Raw genomic sequence first — 22,240 nt, forward strand, 5'->3', positions numbered from 1 at the left:
TTCAGTTGTCTGAAAAAACGCGTTTATTTCGGGCTGAAAAACACGTTTTGAAAAGTGTTCTGTTACTGCCCCATAACTTACATGGGGTTGACCAAACTTGCAGAAACATGTTTATTTCTGCTGAAAAACACGTTTTGACCCTTTCTGCACACTGGGGTTAAGATCTGAGTGTGTGGGCTCCTCTGAGCCTTGCTGTTACATGGGGATTCAGTTGTCTGAAAAAACGCGTTTATTTCGGGCTGAAAAACACGTTTTGAAAAGTGTGCTGTTACTGTCCCATAACTTACATGGGGTTGACCAAACTTGCAGAAACATGTTTATTTCTGCTGAAAAACACGTTTTGACACTTTCTGCACACTGGGGCTAAAAGCTGAGTGTGTGGGCTCCTCTGAGCCTTGTTGTTACATGGGGATTCAGTTGTCTGAAAAAACGCGTTTATTTCGGGCTGAAAAACACGTTTTGAAAAGTGTGCTGTTACTGTCCCATAACTTACATGGGGTTGACCAAACTTGCAGAAACATGTTTATTTCTGCTGAAAAACACGTTTTGACACTTTCTGCACACTGGGGCTAAGAGCTGAGTGTGTGGGCTCCTCTGAGCCTTGCTGTTACATGGGGATTCAGTTGTCTGAAAAAACGCGTTTATTTCGGGCTGAAAAACACGTTTTGAAAAGTGTTCTGTTACTGCCCCATAACTTACATGGGGTTGACCAAACTTGCAGAAACATATTTATTTCTGCTGAAAAACACGTTTTGACTCTTTCTGCACACTGGGGTTAAGAGCTGAGTGTGTGGGCTCTTCTGAGCCTTGGTGTTGCATGGGGATTCAGTTGTCTGAAAAAACGCGTTTATTTCGGGCTGAAAAACACGTTTTGAAAAGTGTTCTGTTACTGTCCCATAACTTACATGGGGTTGACCAAACTTGCAGAAACATGTTTATTTCTGCTGAAAAACACGTTTTGACCCTTCCTGCACACTGGGGTTAAGAGCTGAGTGTGTGGGCTCCTCTGAGTCTTGCTGTTACATGGGGATTCAGTTGTCTGAAAAAACGCGTTTATTTCGGGCTGAAAAACACGTTTTGAAAAGTGTGCTGTTACTGTCCCATAACTTACATGGGGTTGACCAAACTTGCAGAAACATGTTTATTTCTGCTGAAAAACACGTTTTGACCCTTCCTGCACACTGGGGTTAAGAGCTGAGTGTGTGGGCTCCTCTGAGCCTTGCTGTTACATGGTGATTCAGTTGTCTGAAAAAACGCGTTTATTTCGGGCTGAAAAACACGTTTTGAAAAGTGTTCTGTTACTGCCCCATAACTTACATGGGGTTGACCAAACTTGCAGAAACATGTTTATTTCTGCTGAAAAACACGTTTTGACCCTTTCTGCACACTGGGGTTAAGATCTGAGTGTGTGGGCTCCTCTGAGCCTTGCTGTTACATGGGGATTCAGTTGTCTGAAAAAACGCGTTTATTTCGGGCTGAAAAACACGTTTTGAAAAGTGTGCTGTTACTGTCCCATAACTTACATGGGGTTGACCAAACTTGCAGAAACATGTTTATTTCTGCTGAAAAACACGTTTTGACACTTTCTGCACACTGGGGTTAAGAGCTGAGTGTGTGGGCTCTTCTGAGCCTTGCTGTTGCATGGGGATTCAGTTGTCTGAAAAAACGCGTTTATTTCGGGCTGAAAAACACGTTTTGAAAAGTGTTCTGTTACTGCCCCATAACTTACATGGGGTTGACCAAACTTGCAGAAACATGTTTATTTCTGCTGAAAAACACGTTTTGACCCTTCCTGCACACTGGGGTTAAGAGCTGAGTGTGTGGGCTCCTCTTAGCCTTGCTGTTACATGGTGATTCAGTTGTCTGAAAAAACGCGTTTATTTCGGGCTGAAAAACACGTTTTGAAAAGTGTTCTGTTACTGCCCCATAACTTACATGGGGTTGACCAAACTTGCAGAAACATGTTTATTTCTGCTGAAAAACACGTTTTGACCCTTTCTGCACACTGGGGTTAAGATCTGAGTGTGTGGGCTCCTCTGAGCCTTGCTGTTACATGGGGATTCAGTTGTCTGAAAAAACGCGTTTATTTCGGGCTGAAAAACACGTTTTGAAAAGTGTGCTGTTACTGTCCCATAACTTACATGGGGTTGACCAAACTTGCAGAAACATGTTTATTTCTGCTTAAAAACACGTTTTGACACTTTCTGCACACTGAGGTTAAGAGCTGAGTGTGTGGGCTCTTCTGAGCCTTGCTGTTGCATGGGGATTCAGTTGTCTGAAAAAACGCGTTTATTTCGGGCTGAAAAACACGTTTTGAAAAGTGTTCTGTTACTGCCCCATAACTTACATGGGGTTGACCAAACTTGCAGAAACATGTTTATTTCTGCTGAAAAACACGTTTTGACTCTTTCTGCACACTGGGGTTAAGAGCTGAGTGTGTGGGCTCTTCTGAACCTTGCTGTTACATGGGGATTCAGTTGTCTGAAAAAACGCGTTTATTTCGGGCTGAAAAACACGTTTTGAAAAGTGTTCTGTTACTTCCCCATAACTTACATGGGGTTAACCAAACTTGCAGAAACATGTTTATTTCTGCTGAAAAACACGTTTTTACCCTTTCTGCACACTAGGGTTAAGATCTGAGTGTGTGGGCTCCTCTGAGTCTTGCTGTTACATGGGGATTCAGTTGTCTGAAAAAACGCGTTTATTTCGGGCTGAAAAACACGTTTTGAAAAGTGTGCTGTTACTGTCCCATAACTTACATGGGGTTGACCAAACTTGCAGAAACATGTTTATTTCTGCTGAAAAACACGTTTTGACCCTTCCTGCACACTGGGGTTAAGAGCTGAGTGTGTGGGCTCCTCTGAGCCTTGCTGTTACATGGTGATTCAGTTGTCTGAAAAAACGCGTTTATTTCGGGCTGAAAAACACGTTTTGAAAAGTGTTCTGTTACTGCCCCATAACTTACATGGGGTTGACCAAACTTGCAGAAACATGTTTATTTCTGCTGAAAAACACGTTTTGACCCTTTCTGCACACTGGGGTTAAGATCTGAGTGTGTGGGCTCCTCTGAGCCTTGCTGTTACATGGGGATTCAGTTGTCTGAAAAAACGCGTTTATTTCGGGCTGAAAAACACGTTTTGAAAAGTGTGCTGTTACTGTCCCATAACTTACATGGGGTTGACCAAACTTGCAGAAACATGTTTATTTCTGCTGAAAAACACGTTTTGACACTTTCTGCACACTGGGGTTAAGAGCTGAGTGTGTGGGCTCTTCTGAGCCTTGCTGTTGCATGGGGATTCAGTTGTCTGAAAAAACGCGTTTATTTCGGGCTGAAAAACACGTTTTGAAAAGTGTTCTGTTACTGCCCCATAACTTACATGGGGTTGACCAAACTTGCAGAAACATGTTTATTTCTGCTGAAAAACACGTTTTGACCCTTCCTGCACACTGGGGTTAAGAGCTGAGTGTGTGGGCTCTTCTGAGCCTTGCTGTTACATGGTGATTCAGTTGTCTGAAAAAACGCGTTTATTTCGGGCTGAAAAACACGTTTTGAAAAGTGTTCTGTTACTGCCCCATAACTTACATGGGGTTGACCAAACTTGCAGAAACATGTTTATTTCTGCTGAAAAACACGTTTTGACCCTTTCTGCACACTGGGGTTAAGATCTGAGTGTGTGGGCTCCTCTGAGCCTTGCTGTTACATGGGGATTCAGTTGTCTGAAAAAACGCGTTTATTTCGGGCTGAAAAACACGTTTTGAAAAGTGTGCTGTTACTGTCCCATAACTTACATGGGGTTGACCAAACTTGCAGAAACATGTTTATTTCTGCTGAAAAACACGTTTTGACACTTTCTGCACACTGGGGCTAAGAGCTGAGTGTGTGGGCTCCTCTGAGTCTTGCTGTTACATGGGGATTCAGTTGTCTGAAAAAACGCGTTTATTTCGGGCTGAAAAACACGTTTTGAAAAGTGTGCTGTTACTGTCCCATAACTTACATGGGGTTGACCAAACTTGCAGAAACATGTTTATTTCTGCTGAAAAACACGTTTTGACCCTTCCTGCACACTGGGGTTAAGAGCTGAGTGTGTGGGCTCCTCTGAGCCTTGCTGTTACATGGTGATTCAGTTGTCTGAAAAAACGCGTTTATTTCGGGCTGAAAAAAACGTTTTGAAAAGTGTTCTGTTACTGCCCCATAACTTACATGGGGTTGACCAAACTTGCAGAAACATGTTTATTTCTGCTGAAAAACACGTTTTGACCCTTTCTGCACACTGGGGTTAAGATCTGAGTGTGTGGGCTCCTCTGAGCCTTGCTGTTACATGGGGATTCAGTTGTCTGAAAAAACGCGTTTATTTCGGGCTGAAAAACACGTTTTGAAAAGTGTGCTGTTACTGTCCCATAACTTACATGGGGTTGACCAAACTTGCAGAAACATGTTTATTTCTGCTGAAAAACACGTTTTGACACTTTCTGCACACTGGGGTTAAGAGCTGAGTGTGTGGGCTCTTCTGAGCCTTGCTGTTGCATGGGGATTCAGTTGTCTGAAAAAACGCGTTTATTTCGGGCTGAAAAACACGTTTTGAAAAGTGTTCTGTTACTGCCCCATAACTTACATGGGGTTGACCAAACTTGCAGAAACATGTTTATTTCTGCTGAAAAACACGTTTTGACCCTTCCTGCACACTGGGGTTAAGAGCTGAGTGTGTGGGCTCCTCTTAGCCTTGCTGTTACATGGTGATTCAGTTGTCTGAAAAAACGCGTTTATTTCGGGCTGAAAAACACGTTTTGAAAAGTGTTCTGTTACTGCCCCATAACTTACATGGGGTTGACCAAACTTGCAGAAACATGTTTATTTCTGCTGAAAAACACGTTTTGACCCTTTCTGCACACTGGGGTTAAGATCTGAGTGTGTGGGCTCCTCTGAGCCTTGCTGTTACATGGGGATTCAGTTGTCTGAAAAAACGCGTTTATTTCGGGCTGAAAAACACGTTTTGAAAAGTGTGCTGTTACTGTCCCATAACTTACATGGGGTTGACCAAACTTGCAGAAACATGTTTATTTCTGCTTAAAAACACGTTTTGACACTTTATGCACACTGGGGTTAAGAGCTGAGTGTGTGGGCTCTTCTGAGCCTTGCTGTTGCATGGGGATTCAGTTGTCTGAAAAAACGCGTTTATTTCGGGCTGAAAAACACGTTTTGAAAAGTGTTCTGTTACTGCCCCATAACTTACATGGGGTTGACCAAACTTGCAGAAACATGTTTATTTCTGCTGAAAAACACGTTTTGACTCTTTCTGCACACTGGGGTTAAGAGCTGAGTGTGTGGGCTCTTCTGAACCTTGCTGTTACATGGGGATTCAGTTGTCTGAAAAAACGCGTTTATTTCGGGCTGAAAAACACGTTTTGAAAAGTGTTCTGTTACTTCCCCATAACTTACATGGGGTTAACCAAACTTGCAGAAACATGTTTATTTCTGCTGAAAAACACGTTTTTACCCTTTCTGCACACTAGGGTTAAGATCTGAGTGTGTGGGCTCCTCTGAGTCTTGCTGTTACATGGGGATTCAGTTGTCTGAAAAAACGCGTTTATTTCGGGCTGAAAAACACGTTTTGAAAAGTGTGCTGTTACTGTCCCATAACTTACATGGGGTTGACCAAACTTGCAGAAACATGTTTATTTCTGCTGAAAAACACGTTTTGACCCTTCCTGCACACTGGGGTTAAGAGCTGAGTGTGTGGGCTCCTCTGAGCCTTGCTGTTACATGGTGATTCAGTTGTCTGAAAAAACGCGTTTATTTCGGGCTGAAAAACACGTTTTGAAAAGTGTTCTGTTACTGCCCCATAACTTACATGGGGTTGACCAAACTTGCAGAAACATGTTTATTTCTGCTGAAAAACACGTTTTGACCCTTTCTGCACACTGGGGTTAAGATCTGAGTGTGTGGGCTCCTCTGAGCCTTGCTGTTACATGGGGATTCAGTTGTCTGAAAAAACGCGTTTATTTCGGGCTGAAAAACACGTTTTGAAAAGTGTGCTGTTACTGTCCCATAACTTACATGGGGTTGACCAAACTTGCAGAAACATGTTTATTTCTGCTGAAAAACACGTTTTGACACTTTCTGCACACTGGGGTTAAGAGCTGAGTGTGTGGGCTCTTCTGAGCCTTGCTGTTGCATGGGGATTCAGTTGTCTGAAAAAACGCGTTTATTTCGGGCTGAAAAACACGTTTTGAAAAGTGTTCTGTTACTGCCCCATAACTTACATGGGGTTGACCAAACTTGCAGAAACATGTTTATTTCTGCTGAAAAACACGTTTTGACCCTTCCTGCACACTGGGGTTAAGAGCTGAGTGTGTGGGCTCTTCTGAGCCTTGCTGTTACATGGTGATTCAGTTGTCTGAAAAAACGCGTTTATTTCGGGCTGAAAAACACGTTTTGAAAAGTGTTCTGTTACTGCCCCATAACTTACATGGGGTTGACCAAACTTGCAGAAACATGTTTATTTCTGCTGAAAAACACGTTTTGACCCTTTCTGCACACTGGGGTTAAGATCTGAGTGTGTGGGCTCCTCTGAGCCTTGCTGTTACATGGGGATTCAGTTGTCTGAAAAAACGCGTTTATTTCGGGCTGAAAAACACGTTTTGAAAAGTGTGCTGTTACTGTCCCATAACTTACATGGGGTTGACCAAACTTGCAGAAACATGTTTATTTCTGCTGAAAAACACGTTTTGACACTTTCTGCACACTGGGGCTAAAAGCTGAGTGTGTGGGCTCCTCTGAGCCTTGCTGTTACATGGGGATTCAGTTGTCTGAAAAAACGCGTTTATTTCGGGCTGAAAAACACGTTTTGAAAAGTGTGCTGTTACTGTCCCATAACTTACATGGGGTTGACCAAACTTGCAGAAACATGTTTATTTCTGCTGAAAAACACGTTTTGACACTTTCTGCACACTGGGGCTAAGAGCTGAGTGTGTGGGCTCCTCTGAGCCTTGCTGTTACATGGGGATTCAGTTGTCTGAAAAAACGCGTTTATTTCGGGCTGAAAAACACGTTTTGAAAAGTGTTCTGTTACTGCCCCATAACTTACATGGGGTTGACCAAACTTGCAGAAACATATTTATTTCTGCTGAAAAACACGTTTTGACTCTTTCTGCACACTGGGGTTAAGAGCTGAGTGTGTGGGCTCTTCTGAGCCTTGCTGTTGCATGGGGATTCAGTTGTCTGAAAAAACGCGTTTATTTCGGGCTGAAAAACACGTTTTGAAAAGTGTTCTGTTACTGTCCCATAACTTACATGGGGTTGACCAAACTTGCAGAAACATGTTTATTTCTGCTGAAAAACACGTTTTGACCCTTCCTGCACACTGGGGTTAAGAGCTGAGTGTGTGGGCTCCTCTGAGTCTTGCTGTTACATGGGGATTCAGTTGTCTGAAAAAACGCGTTTATTTCGGGCTGAAAAACACGTTTTGAAAAGTGTGCTGTTACTGTCCCATAACTTACATGGGGTTGACCAAACTTGCAGAAACATGTTTATTTCTGCTGAAAAACACGTTTTGACTCTTTCTGCACACTGGGGTTAAGAGCTGAGTGTGTGGGCTCTTCTGAACCTTGCTGTTACATGGGGATTCAGTTGTCTGAAAAAACGCGTTTATTTCGGGCTGAAAAACACGTTTTGAAAAGTGTTCTGTTACTTCCCCATAACTTACATGGGGTTAACCAAACTTGCAGAAACATGTTTATTTCTGCTGAAAAACACGTTTTTACCCTTTCTGCACACTAGGGTTAAGATCTGAGTGTGTGGGCTCCTCTGAGTCTTGCTGTTACATGGGGATTCAGTTGTCTGAAAAAACGCGTTTATTTCGGGCTGAAAAACACGTTTTGAAAAGTGTGCTGTTACTGTCCCATAACTTACATGGGGTTGACCAAACTTGCAGAAACATGTTTATTTCTGCTGAAAAACACGTTTTGACCCTTCCTGCACACTGGGGTTAAGAGCTGAGTGTGTGGGCTCCTCTGAGCCTTGCTGTTACATGGTGATTCAGTTGTCTGAAAAAACGCGTTTATTTCGGGCTGAAAAACACGTTTTGAAAAGTGTTCTGTTACTGCCCCATAACTTACATGGGGTTGACCAAACTTGCAGAAACATGTTTATTTCTGCTGAAAAACACGTTTTGACCCTTTCTGCACACTGGGGTTAAGATCTGAGTGTGTGGGCTCCTCTGAGCCTTGCTGTTACATGGGGATTCAGTTGTCTGAAAAAACGCGTTTATTTCGGGCTGAAAAACACGTTTTGAAAAGTGTGCTGTTACTGTCCCATAACTTACATGGGGTTGACCAAACTTGCAGAAACATGTTTATTTCTGCTGAAAAACACGTTTTGACACTTTCTGCACACTGGGGTTAAGAGCTGAGTGTGTGGGCTCTTCTGAGCCTTGCTGTTGCATGGGGATTCAGTTGTCTGAAAAAACGCGTTTATTTCGGGCTGAAAAACACGTTTTGAAAAGTGTTCTGTTACTGCCCCATAACTTACATGGGGTTGACCAAACTTGCAGAAACATGTTTATTTCTGCTGAAAAACACGTTTTGACCCTTCCTGCACACTGGGGTTAAGAGCTGAGTGTGTGGGCTCTTCTGAGCCTTGCTGTTACATGGTGATTCAGTTGTCTGAAAAAACGCGTTTATTTCGGGCTGAAAAACACGTTTTGAAAAGTGTTCTGTTACTGCCCCATAACTTACATGGGGTTGACCAAACTTGCAGAAACATGTTTATTTCTGCTGAAAAACACGTTTTGACCCTTTCTGCACACTGGGGTTAAGATCTGAGTGTGTGGGCTCCTCTGAGCCTTGCTGTTACATGGGGATTCAGTTGTCTGAAAAAACGCGTTTATTTCGGGCTGAAAAACACGTTTTGAAAAGTGTGCTGTTACTGTCCCATAACTTACATGGGGTTGACCAAACTTGCAGAAACATGTTTATTTCTGCTGAAAAACACGTTTTGACACTTTCTGCACACTGGGGCTAAAAGCTGAGTGTGTGGGCTCCTCTGAGCCTTGTTGTTACATGGGGATTCAGTTGTCTGAAAAAACGCGTTTATTTCGGGCTGAAAAACACGTTTTGAAAAGTGTGCTGTTACTGTCCCATAACTTACATGGGGTTGACCAAACTTGCAGAAACATGTTTATTTCTGCTGAAAAACACGTTTTGACACTTTCTGCACACTGGGGCTAAGAGCTGAGTGTGTGGGCTCCTCTGAGCCTTGCTGTTACATGGGGATTCAGTTGTCTGAAAAAACGCGTTTATTTCGGGCTGAAAAACACGTTTTGAAAAGTGTTCTGTTACTGCCCCATAACTTACATGGGGTTGACCAAACTTGCAGAAACATATTTATTTCTGCTGAAAAACACGTTTTGACTCTTTCTGCACACTGGGGTTAAGAGCTGAGTGTGTGGGCTCTTCTGAGCCTTGGTGTTGCATGGGGATTCAGTTGTCTGAAAAAACGCGTTTATTTCGGGCTGAAAAACACGTTTTGAAAAGTGTTCTGTTACTGTCCCATAACTTACATGGGGTTGACCAAACTTGCAGAAACATGTTTATTTCTGCTGAAAAACACGTTTTGACCCTTCCTGCACACTGGGGTTAAGAGCTGAGTGTGTGGGCTCCTCTGAGTCTTGCTGTTACATGGGGATTCAGTTGTCTGAAAAAACGCGTTTATTTCGGGCTGAAAAACACGTTTTGAAAAGTGTGCTGTTACTGTCCCATAACTTACATGGGGTTGACCAAACTTGCAGAAACATGTTTATTTCTGCTGAAAAACACGTTTTGACCCTTCCTGCACACTGGGGTTAAGAGCTGAGTGTGTGGGCTCCTCTGAGCCTTGCTGTTACATGGTGATTCAGTTGTCTGAAAAAACGCGTTTATTTCGGGCTGAAAAACACGTTTTGAAAAGTGTTCTGTTACTGCCCCATAACTTACATGGGGTTGACCAAACTTGCAGAAACATGTTTATTTCTGCTGAAAAACACGTTTTGACCCTTTCTGCACACTGGGGTTAAGATCTGAGTGTGTGGGCTCCTCTGAGCCTTGCTGTTACATGGGGATTCAGTTGTCTGAAAAAACGCGTTTATTTCGGGCTGAAAAACACGTTTTGAAAAGTGTGCTGTTACTGTCCCATAACTTACATGGGGTTGACCAAACTTGCAGAAACATGTTTATTTCTGCTGAAAAACACGTTTTGACACTTTCTGCACACTGGGGTTAAGAGCTGAGTGTGTGGGCTCTTCTGAGCCTTGCTGTTGCATGGGGATTCAGTTGTCTGAAAAAACGCGTTTATTTCGGGCTGAAAAACACGTTTTGAAAAGTGTTCTGTTACTGCCCCATAACTTACATGGGGTTGACCAAACTTGCAGAAACATGTTTATTTCTGCTGAAAAACACGTTTTGACCCTTCCTGCACACTGGGGTTAAGAGCTGAGTGTGTGGGCTCCTCTTAGCCTTGCTGTTACATGGTGATTCAGTTGTCTGAAAAAACGCGTTTATTTCGGGCTGAAAAACACGTTTTGAAAAGTGTTCTGTTACTGCCCCATAACTTACATGGGGTTGACCAAACTTGCAGAAACATGTTTATTTCTGCTGAAAAACACGTTTTGACCCTTTCTGCACACTGGGGTTAAGATCTGAGTGTGTGGGCTCCTCTGAGCCTTGCTGTTACATGGGGATTCAGTTGTCTGAAAAAACGCGTTTATTTCGGGCTGAAAAACACGTTTTGAAAAGTGTGCTGTTACTGTCCCATAACTTACATGGGGTTGACCAAACTTGCAGAAACATGTTTATTTCTGCTTAAAAACACGTTTTGACACTTTCTGCACACTGAGGTTAAGAGCTGAGTGTGTGGGCTCTTCTGAGCCTTGCTGTTGCATGGGGATTCAGTTGTCTGAAAAAACGCGTTTATTTCGGGCTGAAAAACACGTTTTGAAAAGTGTTCTGTTACTGCCCCATAACTTACATGGGGTTGACCAAACTTGCAGAAACATGTTTATTTCTGCTGAAAAACACGTTTTGACTCTTTCTGCACACTGGGGTTAAGAGCTGAGTGTGTGGGCTCTTCTGAACCTTGCTGTTACATGGGGATTCAGTTGTCTGAAAAAACGCGTTTATTTCGGGCTGAAAAACACGTTTTGAAAAGTGTTCTGTTACTTCCCCATAACTTACATGGGGTTAACCAAACTTGCAGAAACATGTTTATTTCTGCTGAAAAACACGTTTTTACCCTTTCTGCACACTAGGGTTAAGATCTGAGTGTGTGGGCTCCTCTGAGTCTTGCTGTTACATGGGGATTCAGTTGTCTGAAAAAACGCGTTTATTTCGGGCTGAAAAACACGTTTTGAAAAGTGTGCTGTTACTGTCCCATAACTTACATGGGGTTGACCAAACTTGCAGAAACATGTTTATTTCTGCTGAAAAACACGTTTTGACCCTTCCTGCACACTGGGGTTAAGAGCTGAGTGTGTGGGCTCCTCTGAGCCTTGCTGTTACATGGTGATTCAGTTGTCTGAAAAAACGCGTTTATTTCGGGCTGAAAAACACGTTTTGAAAAGTGTTCTGTTACTGCCCCATAACTTACATGGGGTTGACCAAACTTGCAGAAACATGTTTATTTCTGCTGAAAAACACGTTTTGACCCTTTCTGCACACTGGGGTTAAGATCTGAGTGTGTGGGCTCCTCTGAGCCTTGCTGTTACATGGGGATTCAGTTGTCTGAAAAAACGCGTTTATTTCGGGCTGAAAAACACGTTTTGAAAAGTGTGCTGTTACTGTCCCATAACTTACATGGGGTTGACCAAACTTGCAGAAACATGTTTATTTCTGCTGAAAAACACGTTTTGACACTTTCTGCACACTGGGGTTAAGAGCTGAGTGTGTGGGCTCTTCTGAGCCTTGCTGTTGCATGGGGATTCAGTTGTCTGAAAAAACGCGTTTATTTCGGGCTGAAAAACACGTTTTGAAAAGTGTTCTGTTACTGCCCCATAACTTACATGGGGTTGACCAAACTTGCAGAAACATGTTTATTTCTGCTGAAAAACACGTTTTGACCCTTCCTGCACACTGGGGTTAAGAGCTGAGTGTGTGGGCTCTTCTGAGCCTTGCTGTTACATGGTGATTCAGTTGTCTGAAAAAACGCGTTTATTTCGGGCTGAAAAACACGTTTTGAAAAGTGTTCTGTTACTGCCCCATAACTTACATGGGGTTGACCAAACTTGCAGAAACATGTTTATTTCTGCTGAAAAACACGTTTTGACCCTTTCTGCACACTGGGGTTAAGATCTGAGTGTGTGGGCTCCTCTGAGCCTTGCTGTTACATGGGGATTCAGTTGTCTGAAAAAACGCGTTTATTTCGGGCTGAAAAACACGTTTTGAAAAGTGTGCTGTTACTGTCCCATAACTTACATGGGGTTGACCAAACTTGCAGAAACATGTTTATTTCTGCTGAAAAACACGTTTTGACACTTTCTGCACACTGGGGCTAAGAGCTGAGTGTGTGGGCTCCTCTGAGCCTTGCTGTTACATGGGGATTCAGTTGTCTGAAAAAACGCGTTTATTTCGGGCTGAAAAACACGTTTTGAAAAGTGTTCTGTTACTGCCCCATAACTTACATGGGGTTGACCAAACTTGCAGAAACATATTTATTTCTGCTGAAAAACACGTTTTGACTCTTTCTGCACACTGGGGTTAAGAGCTGAGTGTGTGGGCTCTTCTGAGCCTTGCTGTTGCATGGGGATTCAGTTGTCTGAAAAAACGCGTTTATTTCGGGCTGAAAAACACGTTTTGAAAAGTGTTCTGTTACTGCCCCATAACTTACATGGGGTTGACCAAACTTGCAGAAACATGTTTATTTCTGCTGAAAAACACGTTTTGACCCTTCCTGCACACTGGGGTTAAGAGCTGAGTGTGTGGGCTCCTCTGAGCCTTGCTGTTACATGGTGATTCAGTTGTCTGAAAAAACGCGTTTATTTCGGGCTGAAAAACACGTTTTATAAAGTGTTCTGTTACTGCCCCATAACTTACATGGGGTTGACCAAACTTGCAGAAACATGTTTTTTTCTGCTGAAAAACACGTTTTGACCCTTTCTGCACACTGGGGTTAAGATCTGAGTGTGTGGGCTCTTCTGAGCCTTGCTGTTACATGGTGATTCAGTTGTCTGAAAAAACGCGTTTATTTCGGGCTGAAAAACACGTTTTGAAAAGTGTTCTGTTACTGCCCCATAACTTACATGGGGTTGACCAAACTTGCAGAAACATGTTTATTTCTGCTGAAAAACACGTTTTGACCCTTTCTGCACACTGGGGTTAAGATCTGAGTGTGTGGGCTCCTCTGAGCCTTGCTGTTACATGGGGATTCAGTTGTCTGAAAAAACGCGTTTATTTCGGGCTGAAAAACACGTTTTGAAAAGTGTGCTGTTACTGTCCCATAACTTACATGGGGTTGACCAAACTTGCAGAAACATGTTTATTTCTGCTGAAAAACACGTTTTGACACTTTCTGCACACTGGGGCTAAGAGCTGAGTGTGTGGGCTCCTCTGAGCCTTGCTGTTACATGGGGATTCAGTTGTCTGAAAAAACGCGTTTATTTCGGGCTGAAAAACACGTTTTGAAAAGTGTTCTGTTACTGCCCCATAACTTACATGGGGTTGACCAAACTTGCAGAAACATGTTTATTTCTGCTGAAAAACACGTTTTGACTCTTTCTGCACACTGGGGTTAAGAGCTGAGTGTGTGGGCTCTTCTGAACCTTGCTGTTACATGGGGATTCAGTTGTCTGAAAAAACGCGTTTATTTCGGGCTGAAAAACATGTTTTGAAAAGTGTTCTGTTACTTCCCCATAACTTACATGGGGTTAACCAAACTTGCAGAAACATGTTTATTTCTGCTGAAAAACACGTTTTTACCCTTTCTGCACACTAGGGTTAAGATCTGAGTGTGTGGGCTCCTCTGAGTCTTGCTGTTACATGGGGATTCAGTTGTCTGAAAAAACGCGTTTATTTCGGGCTGAAAAACACGTTTTGAAAAGTGTGCTGTTACTGTCCCATAACTTACATGGGGTTGACCAAACTTGCAGAAACATGTTTATTTCTGCTGAAAAACACGTTTTGACCCTTCCTGCACACTGGGGTTAAGAGCTGAGTGTGTGGGCTCCTCTGAGCCTTGCTGTTACATGGTGATTCAGTTGTCTGAAAAAACGCGTTTATTTCGGGCTGAAAAACACGTTTTGAAAAGTGTTCTGTTACTGCCCCATAACTTACATGGGGTTGACCAAACTTGCAGAAACATGTTTATTTCTGCTGAAAAACACGTTTTGACCCTTTCTGCACACTGGGGTTAAGATCTGAGTGTGTGGGCTCCTCTGAGCCTTGCTGTTACATGGGGATTCAGTTGTCTGAAAAAACGCGTTTATTTCGGGCTGAAAAACACGTTTTGAAAAGTGTGCTGTTACTGTCCCATAACTTACATGGGGTTGACCAAACTTGCAGAAACATGTTTATTTCTGCTGAAAAACACGTTTTGACACTTTCTGCACACTGGGGTTAAGAGCTGAGTGTGTGGGCTCTTCTGAGCCTTGCTGTTGCATGGGGATTCAGTTGTCTGAAAAAACGCGTTTATTTCGGGCTGAAAAACACGTTTTGAAAAGTGTTCTGTTACTGCCCCATAACTTACATGGGGTTGACCAAACTTGCAGAAACATGTTTATTTCTGCTGAAAAACACGTTTTGACTCTTTCTGCACACTGGGGTTAAGAGCTGAGTGTGTGGGCTCTTCTGAACCTTGCTGTTACATGGGGATTCAGTTGTCTGAAAAAACGCGTTTATTTCGGGCTGAAAAACACGTTTTGAAAAGTGTTCTGTTACTTCCCCATAACTTACATGGGGTTAACCAAACTTGCAGAAACATGTTTATTTCTGCTGAAAAACACGTTTTTACCCTTTCTGCACACTAGGGTTAAGATCTGAGTGTGTGGGCTCCTCTGAGTCTTGCTGTTACATGGGGATTCAGTTGTCTGAAAAAACGCGTTTATTTCGGGCTGAAAAACACGTTTTGAAAAGTGTGCTGTTACTGTCCCATAACTTACATGGGGTTGACCAAACTTGCAGAAACATGTTTATTTCTGCTGAAAAACACGTTTTGACCCTTCCTGCACACTGGGGTTAAGAGCTGAGTGTGTGGGCTCCTCTGAGCCTTGCTGTTACATGGTGATTCAGTTGTCTGAAAAAACGCGTTTATTTCGGGCTGAAAAACACGTTTTGAAAAGTGTTCTGTTACTGCCCCATAACTTACATGGGGTTGACCAAACTTGCAGAAACATGTTTATTTCTGCTGAAAAACACGTTTTGACCCTTTCTGCACACTGGGGTTAAGATCTGAGTGTGTGGGCTCCTCTGAGCCTTGCTGTTACATGGGGATTCAGTTGTCTGAAAAAACGCGTTTATTTCGGGCTGAAAAACACGTTTTGAAAAGTGTGCTGTTACTGTCCCATAACTTACATGGGGTTGACCAAACTTGCAGAAACATGTTTATTTCTGCTGAAAAACACGTTTTGACACTTTCTGCACACTGGGGTTAAGAGCTGAGTGTGTGGGCTCTTCTGAGCCTTGCTGTTGCATGGGGATTCAGTTGTCTGAAAAAACGCGTTTATTTCGGGCTGAAAAACACGTTTTGAAAAGTGTTCTGTTACTGCCCCATAACTTACATGGGGTTGACCAAACTTGCAGAAACATGTTTATTTCTGCTGAAAAACACGTTTTGACCCTTCCTGCACACTGGGGTTAAGAGCTGAGTGTGTGGGCTCCTCTGAGCCTTGCTGTTACATGGTGATTCAGTTGTCTGAAAAAACGCGTTTATTTCGGGCTGAAAAACACGTTTTGAAAAGTGTTCTGTTACTGCCCCATAACTTACATGGGGTTGACCAAACTTGCAGAAACATGTTTATTTCTGCTGAAAAACACGTTTTGACCCTTTCTGCACACTGGGGTTAAGATCTGAGTGTGTGGGCTCCTCTGAGCCTTGCTGTTACATGGGGATTCAGTTGTCTGAAAAAACGCGTTTATTTCGGGCTGAAAAACACGTTTTGAAAAGTGTGCTGTTACTGTCCCATAACTTACATGGGGTTGACCAAACTTGCAGAAACATGTTTATTTCTGCTGAAAAACACGTTTTGACACTTTCTGCACACTGGGGTTAAGAGCTGAGTGTGTGGGCTCTTCTGAGCCTTGCTGTTGCATGGGGATTCAGTTGTCTGAAAAAACGCGTTTATTTCGGGCTGAAAAACACGTTTTGAAAAGTGTTCTGTTACTGCCCCATAACTTACATGGGGTTGACCAAACTTGCAGAAACATGTTTATTTCTGCTGAAAAACACGTTTTGACCCTTCCTGCACACTGGGGTTAAGAGCTGAGTGTGTGGGCTCTTCTGAGCCTTGCTGTTACATGGTGATTCAGTTGTCTGAAAAAACGCGTTTATTTCGGGCTGAAAAACACGTTTTGAAAAGTGTTCTGTTACTGCCCCATAACTTACATGGGGTTGACCAAACTTGCAGAAACATGTTTATTTCTGCTGAAAAACACGTTTTGACCCTTTCTGCACACTGGGGTTAAGATCTGAGTGTGTGGGCTCCTCTGAGCCTTGCTGTTACATGGGGATTCAGTTGTCTGAAAAAACGCGTTTATTTCGGGCTGAAAAACACGTTTTGAAAAGTGTGCTGTTACTGTCCCATAACTTACATGGGGTTGACCAAACTTGCAGAAACATGTTTATTTCTGCTGAAAAACACGTTTTGACACTTTCTGCACACTGGGGCTAAGAGCTGAGTGTGTGGGCTCCTCTGAGCCTTGCTGTTACATGGGGATTCAGTTGTCTGAAAAAACGCGTTTATTTCGGTCTGAAAAACACGTTTTGAAAAGTGTTCTGTTACTGCCCCATAACTTACATGGGGTTGACCAAACTTGCAGAAACATGTTTATTTCTGCTGAAAAACACGTTTTGACTCTTTCTGCACACTGGGGTTAAGAGCTGAGTGTGTGGGCTCTTCTGAACCTTGCTGTTACATGGGGATTCAGTTGTCTGAAAAAACGCGTTTATTTCGGGCTGAAAAACACGTTTTGAAAAGTGTTCTGTTACTTCCCCATAACTTACATGGGGTTAACCAAACTTGCAGAAACATGTTTATTTCTGCTGAAAAACACGTTTTTACCCTTTCTGCACACTAGGGTTAAGATCTGAGTGTGTGGGCTCCTCTGAGTCTTGCTGTTACATGGGGATTCAGTTGTCTGAAAAAACGCGTTTATTTCGGGCTGAAAAACACGTTTTGAAAAGTGTGCTGTTACTGTCCCATAACTTACATGGGGTTGACCAAACTTGCAGAAACATGTTTATTTCTGCTGAAAAACACGTTTTGACCCTTCCTGCACACTGGGGTTAAGAGCTGAGTGTGTGGGCTCCTCTGAGCCTTGCTGTTACATGGTGATTCAGTTGTCTGAAAAAACGCGTTTATTTCGGGCTGAAAAACACGTTTTGAAAAGTGTTCTGTTACTGCCCCATAACTTACATGGGGTTGACCAAACTTGCAGAAACATGTTTATTTCTGCTGAAAAACACGTTTTGACCCTTTCTGCACACTGGGGTTAAGATCTGAGTGTGTGGGCTCCTCTGAGCCTTGCTGTTACATGGGGATTCAGTTGTCTGAAAAAACGCGTTTATTTCGGGCTGAAAAACACGTTTTGAAAAGTGTGCTGTTACTGTCCCATAACTTACATGGGGTTGACCAAACTTGCAGAAACATGTTTATTTCTGCTGAAAAACACGTTTTGACACTTTCTGCACACTGGGGTTAAGAGCTGAGTGTGTGGGCTCTTCTGAGCCTTGCTGTTGCATGGGGATTCAGTTGTCTGAAAAAACGCGTTTATTTCGGGCTGAAAAACACGTTTTGAAAAGTGTTCTGTTACTGCCCCATAACTTACATGGGGTTGACCAAACTTGCAGAAACATGTTTATTTCTGCTGAAAAACACGTTTTGACCCTTCCTGCACACTGGGGTTAAGAGCTGAGTGTGTGGGCTCCTCTGAGCCTTGCTGTTACATGGTGATTCAGTTGTCTGAAAAAACGCGTTTATTTCGGGCTGAAAAACACGTTTTGAAAAGTGTTCTGTTACTGCCCCATAACTTACATGGGGTTGACCAAACTTGCAGAAACATGTTTATTTCTGCTGAAAAACACGTTTTGACCCTTTCTGCACACTGGGGTTAAGATCTGAGTGTGTGGGCTCCTCTGAGCCTTGCTGTTACATGGGGATTCAGTTGTCTGAAAAAACGCGTTTATTTCGGGCTGAAAAACACGTTTTGAAAAGTGTGCTGTTACTGTCCCATAACTTACATGGGGTTGACCAAACTTGCAGAAACATGTTTATTTCTGCTGAAAAACACGTTTTGACACTTTCTGCACACTGGGGTTAAGAGCTGAGTGTGTGGGCTCTTCTGAGCCTTGCTGTTGCATGGGGATTCAGTTGTCTGAAAAAACGCGTTTATTTCGGGCTGAAAAACACGTTTTGAAAAGTGTTCTGTTACTGCCCCATAACTTACATGGGGTTGACCAAACTTGCAGAAACATGTTTATTTCTGCTGAAAAACACGTTTTGACCCTTCCTGCACACTGGGGTTAAGAGCTGAGTGTGTGGGCTCTTCTGAGCCTTGCTGTTACATGGTGATTCAGTTGTCTGAAAAAACGCGTTTATTTCGGGCTGAAAAACACGTTTTGAAAAGTGTTCTGTTACTGCCCCATAACTTACATGGGGTTGACCAAACTTGCAGAAACATGTTTATTTCTGCTGAAAAACACGTTTTGACCCTTTCTGCACACTGGGGTTAAGATCTGAGTGTGTGGGCTCCTCTGAGCCTTGCTGTTACATGGGGATTCAGTTGTCTGAAAAAACGCGTTTATTTCGGGCTGAAAAACACGTTTTGAAAAGTGTGCTGTTACTGTCCCATAACTTACATGGGGTTGACCAAACTTGCAGAAACATGTTTATTTCTGCTGAAAAACACGTTTTGACACTTTCTGCACACTGGGGCTAAGAGCTGAGTGTGTGGGCTCCTCTGAGCCTTGCTGTTACATGGGGATTCAGTTGTCTGAAAAAACGCGTTTATTTCGGTCTGAAAAACACGTTTTGAAAAGTGTTCTGTTACTGCCCCATAACTTACATGGGGTTGACCAAACTTGCAGAAACATGTTTATTTCTGCTGAAAAACACGTTTTGACTCTTTCTGCACACTGGGGTTAAGAGCTGAGTGTGTGGGCTCTTCTGAACCTTGCTGTTACATGGGGATTCAGTTGTCTGAAAAAACGCGTTTATTTCGGGCTGAAAAACACGTTTTGAAAAGTGTTCTGTTACTTCCCCATAACTTACATGGGGTTAACCAAACTTGCAGAAACATGTTTATTTCTGCTGAAAAACACGTTTTTACCCTTTCTGCACACTAGGGTTAAGATCTGAGTGTGTGGGCTCCTCTGAGTCTTGCTGTTACATGGGGATTCAGTTGTCTGAAAAAACGCGTTTATTTCGGGCTGAAAAACACGTTTTGAAAAGTGTGCTGTTACTGTCCCATAACTTACATGGGGTTGACCAAACTTGCAGAAACATGTTTATTTCTGCTGAAAAACACGTTTTGACCCTTCCTGCACACTGGGGTTAAGAGCTGAGTGTGTGGGCTCCTCTGAGCCTTGCTGTTACATGGTGATTCAGTTGTCTGAAAAAACGCGTTTATTTCGGGCTGAAAAACACGTTTTGAAAAGTGTTCTGTTACTGCCCCATAACTTACATGGGGTTGACCAAACTTGCAGAAACATGTTTATTTCTGCTGAAAAACACGTTTTGACCCTTTCTGCACACTGGGGTTAAGATCTGAGTGTGTGGGCTCCTCTGAGCCTTGCTGTTACATGGGGATTCAGTTGTCTGAAAAAACGCGTTTATTTCGGGCTGAAAAACACGTTTTGAAAAGTGTGCTGTTACTGTCCCATAACTTACATGGGGTTGACCAAACTTGCAGAAACATGTTTATTTCTGCTGAAAAACACGTTTTGACACTTTCTGCACACTGGGGTTAAGAGCTGAGTGTGTGGGCTCTTCTGAGCCTTGCTGTTGCATGGGGATTCAGTTGTCTGAAAAAACGCGTTTATTTCGGGCTGAAAAACACGTTTTGAAAAGTGTTCTGTTACTGCCCCATAACTTACGTGGGGTTGACCAAACTTGCAGAAACATGTTTATTTCTGCTGAAAAACACGTTTTGACCCTTCCTGCACACTGGGGTTAAGAGCTGAGTGTGTGGGCTCCTCTGAGCCTTGCTGTTACATGGTGATTCAGTTGTCTGAAAAAACGCGTTTATTTCGGGCTGAAAAACACGTTTTGAAAAGTGTTCTGTTACTGCCCCATAACTTACATGGGGTTGACCAAACTTGCAGAAACATGTTTATTTCTGCTGAAAAACACGTTTTGACCCTTCCTGCACACTGGGGTTAAGAGCTGAGTGTGTGGGCTCTTCTGAGCCTTGCTGTTACATGGTGATTCAGTTGTCTGAAAAAACGCGTTTATTTCGGGCTGAAAAACACGTTTTGAAAAGTGTTCTGTTACTGCCCCATAACTTACATGGGGTTGACCAAACTTGCAGAAACATGTTTATTTCTGCTGAAAAACACGTTTTGACCCTTTCTGCACACTGGGGTTAAGATCTGAGTGTGTGGGCTCCTCTGAGCCTTGCTGTTACATGGGGATTCAGTTGTCTGAAAAAACGCGTTTATTTCGGGCTGAAAAACACGTTTTGAAAAGTGTGCTGTTACTGTCCCATAACTTACATGGGGTTGACCAAACTTGCAGAAACATGTTTATTTCTGCTGAAAAACACGTTTTGACACTTTCTGCACACTGGGGCTAAGAGCTGAGTGTGTGGGCTCCTCTGAGCCTTGCTGTTACATGGGGATTCAGTTGTCTGAAAAAACGCGTTTATTTCGGTCTGAAAAACACGTTTTGAAAAGTGTTCTGTTACTGCCCCATAACTTACATGGGGTTGACCAAACTTGCAGAAACATGTTTATTTCTGCTGAAAAACACGTTTTGACTCTTTCTGCACACTGGGGTTAAGAGCTGAGTGTGTGGGCTCTTCTGAACCTTGCTGTTACATGGGGATTCAGTTGTCTGAAAAAACGCGTTTATTTCGGGCTGAAAAACACGTTTTGAAAAGTGTTCTGTTACTTCCCCATAACTTACATGGGGTTAACCAAACTTGCAGAAACATGTTTATTTCTGCTGAAAAACACGTTTTTACCCTTTCTGCACACTAGGGTTAAGATCTGAGTGTGTGGGCTCCTCTGAGTCTTGCTGTTACATGGGGATTCAGTTGTCTGAAAAAACGCGTTTATTTCGGGCTGAAAAACACGTTTTGAAAAGTGTGCTGTTACTGTCCCATAACTTACATGGGGTTGACCAAACTTGCAGAAACATGTTTATTTCTGCTGAAAAACACGTTTTGACCCTTCCTGCACACTGGGGTTAAGAGCTGAGTGTGTGGGCTCCTCTGAGCCTTGCTGTTACATGGTGATTCAGTTGTCTGAAAAAACGCGTTTATTTCGGGCTGAAAAACACGTTTTGAAAAGTGTTCTGTTACTGCCCCATAACTTACATGGGGTTGACCAAACTTGCAGAAACATGTTTATTTCTGCTGAAAAACACGTTTTGACCCTTTCTGCACACTGGGGTTAAGATCTGAGTGTGTGGGCTCCTCTGAGCCTTGCTGTTACATGGGGATTCAGTTGTCTGAAAAAACGCGTTTATTTCGGGCTGAAAAACACGTTTTGAAAAGTGTGCTGTTACTGTCCCATAACTTACATGGGGTTGACCAAACTTGCAGAAACATGTTTATTTCTGCTGAAAAACACGTTTTGACACTTTCTGCACACTGGGGTTAAGAGCTGAGTGTGTGGGCTCTTCTGAGCCTTGCTGTTGCATGGGGATTCAGTTGTCTGAAAAAACGCGTTTATTTCGGGCTGAAAAACACGTTTTGAAAAGTGTTCTGTTACTGCCCCATAACTTACGTGGGGTTGACCAAACTTGCAGAAACATGTTTATTTCTGCTGAAAAACACGTTTTGACCCTTCCTGCACACTGGGGTTAAGAGCTGAGTGTGTGGGCTCCTCTGAGCCTTGCTGTTA

This window comes from Lepisosteus platostomus, chromosome 9 (genome assembly GCF_059453375.1).
Source record: "Lepisosteus platostomus isolate fLepPlt1 chromosome 9, fLepPlt1.hap1, whole genome shotgun sequence".
NCBI lineage: Eukaryota > Metazoa > Chordata > Actinopteri > Semionotiformes > Lepisosteidae > Lepisosteus > Lepisosteus platostomus.